Source organism: Elaeis guineensis, chromosome 3, assembly GCF_000442705.2.
Source record: "Elaeis guineensis isolate ETL-2024a chromosome 3, EG11, whole genome shotgun sequence".
In the NCBI taxonomy this organism is placed as follows: domain Eukaryota; kingdom Viridiplantae; phylum Streptophyta; class Magnoliopsida; order Arecales; family Arecaceae; genus Elaeis; species Elaeis guineensis.
In genome coordinates, this window is record NC_025995.2 from 2894882 (window position 1) to 2900881 (window position 6000).

Genomic DNA, 6000 nt, shown 5'->3' on the forward strand with positions numbered 1-6000 from the left:
AAATATGAACATTAATTAGTTGCAAAAATTTAAGTCTACATTTATTTTAAACGAATGCAAATACAAATCGAATATTAAAAGAACTGAGAGAGCACAGATATAGATTGGATGGTTAAATTTTATAATTATAATCAATAAAAATAAATAAAGTTATTAATCTAATCATTTATTATTTAAAAAACTCATATCATAAATGCTATATAATACCTAGGTCCTGTTTGGCTAAATTTTTAAAACTCATAATAAAATAATATTTTAAAATATAATAATATTTGTATCACAAAAATATAACATAATTTATTATAATAATATTTTAATAATAAAATAATATTATATTATATTATATTCTAATTTATTATTAAATTAGATTTAACCAATATGTTATATTACATTATAGATTATTATAATAATAATAATAATATATTATAATATTATGATATATTATATGATAATAATATTATATAATATAATAATTTTATTATAAAATATTATATAATATTATATTATATTATTTTTCATTATATAATACTATATAATATTTTTTATTATTATTTTATCATACCAAAAATATCTTTTTTATTTTAGTTATCAATATATGTTAAAATTTCAAAATACTCTATAAATATTGTTACCAAATAGCAAATAGCTTTTTATAAAAACTCTACTTCCAAAAATTTTACTTTTTAAAAATTTCACTTCTAAAAACTTTAAAAGCTCTATTAGCAACAGTAATTCCAAACAAAATCTTGATAAAATCATAAATAGAATAAATATTTAAATATAGATCAGATAATAATTTTTAAATCTATATTTTTTTTAATAAATATAGATATAAATATGAGTATTAGTAGAATGCTTAAATCTATATCCATATTCAAATAAATTTAAATACAAAGATATACATAAAAAGATGTTTTTGATCTACTTTTTCACCTAAATAAAATATTTATTTTCTCAATTACTTAGGTTAAAAAAATTAAGTATAATAAATTATTTGACACGATCAAGTTTACTATTGATGGAAATTAGTGCTTCCATGGAGAATACTCCTCAATTCATTGTTGTTAGAGTCTGGAACACATATGAGTTGTTTTACTTAGAAACTTGATTTTTTTTTTTTTTTTTTTTTTTGTTGTATAAATCAGGTGAAGCATAAAGACAATTAGAAAGTGCAAGCTTGGAGGAAGTTAGAAAAGGTGGGTGAAGGGGGGCGGTGGATGGCTCCCATCTTGGCATTGACTTGGGAAAAGGTTTAGGTCCGATGCACATTCAACTAACAAGTCATCCAGTAGAATACTGGACCATTGGATCTTTGTCGTGAACCATGTTTGCACAAGCTTCAATGCAGTATTTGGATGCTCCTAGTATCACCATTATTATTTGGTGCAACATCGTTATTATTATATTTTCAAAAACTATTATTATACAATCTATTAATTTATAAATTATTTTTATATTTTAATGTAAATAATATAATTTTTTCATCAGTAATTTTCATGTCTCAAACAATATCATAATCGCAAACTAAGTTGTTCTTGACTCGGGTGGTGATATAAATATTTGACTTAGTTCACCTAGATACAAAATGACAACAAATATTCTCTAATATTTCTCAATATCCATGTTACAAGTACAATATCCTAAATAAATTTCATAATGAGTATTACGGTGGTATCATGGATGCCTCGAATTCATATCCGGAATATAGATTTGAGGATGGTTGAACTATACTATGCTGAGAAGAGCTATACTACGCTGAGAAGAGCTATACTATCCTGCTGAGCTGAGCTATCCTGAGCCACATGTTGAACTGAGCTATCCTAACTATATACTGAGCTGAGTTATCTGGAGATATGTACTGAAAAGAGCTATCTATACTGATATGAGTTATCCTGATATGAGCTAAGTTATCTTGAGCTATATGTTAAGCTGAACTATCCTTCTATACTTAGCCAACTTCATGTCATGGCAGCCATCCACACCATGCAAAAAAGATCAAAAATAATAAATATGCTCACATGAGAGCATATAGAGGCTAAAATCTCTCCACACTCTGAGCTCCTGATTAACAGCCTATACAATTAATAGGTGGGACCCTTATGTACCATGAGGTGACACTACTCATCCAACTCAAGAAGGTCAAAAGATCAAGCACGATCTTCGAAGATATTCAATGAGGATACTCAAATTCTCCATTCAATATATTGTCAGTAACGGCCTCCTTACTCAACGGGAGCGATTAAGGATTGGATTATCTCATCCACAATGGCAAGCTTAACGGCTCTGCAATCTCGAGATCTCACAATCTTCATACAACTATGTGACCAGCTGTTTGACAATTTTCTATATAAGCAACTAAAACCTCGAAAATCAGGATAAGTCAATCAATCTTTCCCAGAAAATTTGTTGCTATTTATATTGTTCTCTGAATCTGACTTGAGTATCGGAGGATCTTTGCTGGAATGAAAATCTTCCATTAGAAATTATTTTACAGGTCACTCCAACACCAGCATCCTTATGCAAGGCTCAACCACCTTCTCTCCGACTTCGATCGAATAGAGCAGCAACAGAAAGCATAATATGCACAATGATAATGGCTTGCGGGAATGTGTGGGTAATATATATTATTTATATTTTTACCCAATTGTCATTATGAAACTTTTTTCCGCTGCCATTACAAAGAGGTGACGATCAGATTAGGATCATACAGAGCAAAGGTTCTGACGGTGGAGGTGGATCATCGCTCCAAAAGAAGAGGAGTAATTTTGACATTTGGATTCATAAGCTGCCGAAGATTTATTTTATAGCAGCATTAATGCAGGATGTGGTCTATAGTTTGTAGAATATGTTCAATGTACAATTTATGACACAGGCTAATATTTATTTTCATTTGATTAATTTTATCCACTTACACTAAGATATGTGAAGGCATTTAATAATAATTATTTCTTGATACGATGCTCAGCGGTTATTTGCTTATCAACTTAGCCACACTGGTGTTAGAAAGTTGTTTGCTTTTTTTTTTTTTTCTTTTTTGCTAAAAGAGAATGGGAGTTGGAGGGATATGACCCGGTGCATTTACCTCCCTTGAGCATGACTATAGGGCCCAAATCTCTACTGAAAAATATTTGATTCGGGATTGAGTTTGAGTGAATAGGTGGCTCTCTTCACACCATATAGGCAAATTCAATAGATGAGTACATCATTCTAGTATCATCAAAAACCAACGGATCAGATGTTATTTTCAGACATCGTGTCTGGACCATCAAGATATGCTCCATTCGTATCATTAGCATACGTGGATGTAACATTCTCTGATGTTACTATTGTGATCTATAACCGGACACATGTTGATGCGATCTTATATGAACAGGCTTGGGCAAGTGGTCTACAATGCAAGAGGAATGAAGAGGAAGACATCATGCTCAGCAGATCATGCTTTTTCTGACAATTTAAGCAAGCTGGTTTCTCCAATACTTCTACCCTCCTAATATAAAAGCATGACATCATGGTTGTGGCACCCAAGCAAAAATTGAGAAAACCACAATCCATATCCATTTGAGTAAAGTTCGAAAGCTATCAAACATTTATTTTACAGATTTACCAGGTTTTTTGAGTGAAATCAGGTAAATAGTGATCCAAGCACAAATCATGGTAACCATGTATAAGCTGATTATCTAATTATATCATAAATATATTGTGCAAGAAAATAAAACAATTAACATGTCCACATGATCAACAAGACATGTCACATAAGATTTGATGGACAATCACATTTAAATTATACTCTATAAACATGCTAAATCATTTTTATCCTGTTTGTATTGAGCCTTATGCGACTTAATTACTTTAAAAATCTTAAATTTTTTAAAAATTTTTATTTTTATCCTAAACTTTGATCCGTTGTAATTAGGTCATCAAACTTTTTGAATATTACAATTTCTTCCTAACTGCTACTTCGATTTAACGGTCATGAAGAAAATGATCACTTGTTATCATGTGACATATAGTGAAAACTGACGTAGAACATTTGTAAACTCTTTCATCCTCTTTTTCCTCTTCTAGCTAGGATTTCTATTTCTTACTTCATCCTTTCCTCTTTATTATTATCTCTAAAATTCTACCACCACCTAAATCACAATCGGTCTCTACCTCTACCATCATTAAATCCAAAGCCTCTGCTATGACCACCACCGCCAACAAGACCACCTCCACCACTATCATTAAGTCCACCACTGCGCCTTTATGATTTTTGAGAAGTAAACCATTTTCGTAGAATATATGCCCCAAAAGAAAATTCTTTTACACAATAGCCCATTAAAGTTATAGAACTCTTTCAACCATGCAAAGCCCACGTGCTTATCTCCTTCCTAAACATCTAGAAGAGGAGATGCAAATAGTACAAATTTTGAAGGGGATAGTGGTGGATGAGGAAAATGAGAAGAAATCCTAGCTAGAAAAGGAGAAAAAAAAAAGGAAAGAAAGAGCAAACCCTAAATAGAAAAAGGAGAAGAATTTTAAACCCCAACTAGAAAAAGAGGAGCATAAAGGAGTTTAAACCCTAGTTAGAAAATAAAAAAAAAAAAAGAGAAGAACCAGCTTAATATTCTACATCAGCTAATTCTATAGCACATCAGTTTTCACTAAATATTGTGACAGCACATCAGCTAACTTGATTGTAACAAATTGAAATTCAGAATAAAAATGAAAATCTTCAAAAAATTTTAAAATTTTAAAATAATTAAGCTAGCCTCATGCTCATTGATATGTCATCATCATAACACAACTGCTCAACAAACTTTGAGATCGTGGAACTGGAAACTGATTTGGAATTTGTTAGCTACTTGGCGGTTACCGGACAAGTGGGGCATCTTTTTTTTTTTTTCTTTTTTTTTCTTTTTTGGGGGCCATCTCATGACCGATGCCACAATTTCGATCAATGATTTTATTACATTGCATATTGCATAGCTGCATATGACTAATTCACTGAAAAAAGGTCGGTTCTTTGGTGGCCAAATTTTTGGAAAGCAGTGAGGAATCTGATGATGCACTTTGAACTGGACCTGAGCTGATGTCCTCCTCCAGTTTCGTAAAAACATAATGGAGTTTAGCTTGAAGCTAGTTTAAAGACTCATGGTTAGTTTCATACAAGTCTAAATAAACCAGCATAATCAAACTCTGCTCAGCAAGGTTCAAATTTGCTGGTGTGTCTGCAATGAGTAGTATATATTATACATTACATTAATAATTATACATGAATGAATAAATAAAAATAGGTAGATACATGCATGCGTGCATCTATTCCTACAAAGATGAAAGAAATATTTACAATAACAAAAGATGCCCATGTCTCCCAAAATAAGCATGTAAAAGATTCTTGAATCAACAATCAAAGTTCGCCAGAGCTTGATTCAAGTTAGAGTTGTCTTCTATAGACAAAGATCATAATTGTTTAAGAAGGCTGGAGCTCAAACAAACCAACACCTGTCTCCAATTTCAAGCTCAAAATAATGTTAAGCTTGATTAGACCAGTGCTTGTTCAAGCTCAGCTTTGCTGCAAAAATTCTACCCTCAACAACACCAGCATAATTTATTGTTATCAGCCATAACAGAATACAAATAGGGCAACTGCATCACTGGTCCATCCTTTGATTAGGTCCTTTCGAAAAATGAAATGCTATTGTTCTTATGATCACATTACATGTCATAATAAAAGTTTAATAAAATATCTGGAAAATAATAATGGTCCCCAATAAAATCTCTATTAGAGGAGACGCATGACTGCTTTGACATCATAACAAACATTACTCATATCCATGATCTAATTCTATATATACCTAAAAATAGTATAATGAAAACAAGCCCCTCTCGGTCTCTCCTCATCCTTTGTACTTAAAAAGCCTCCTTTCCCTCAAACATCAACTCCAATGTATGTGTGTTCCTAAACAAGGTACTTCCAGTGAGGAAATGCACATACAATATAGCATAGGATACAGTGGG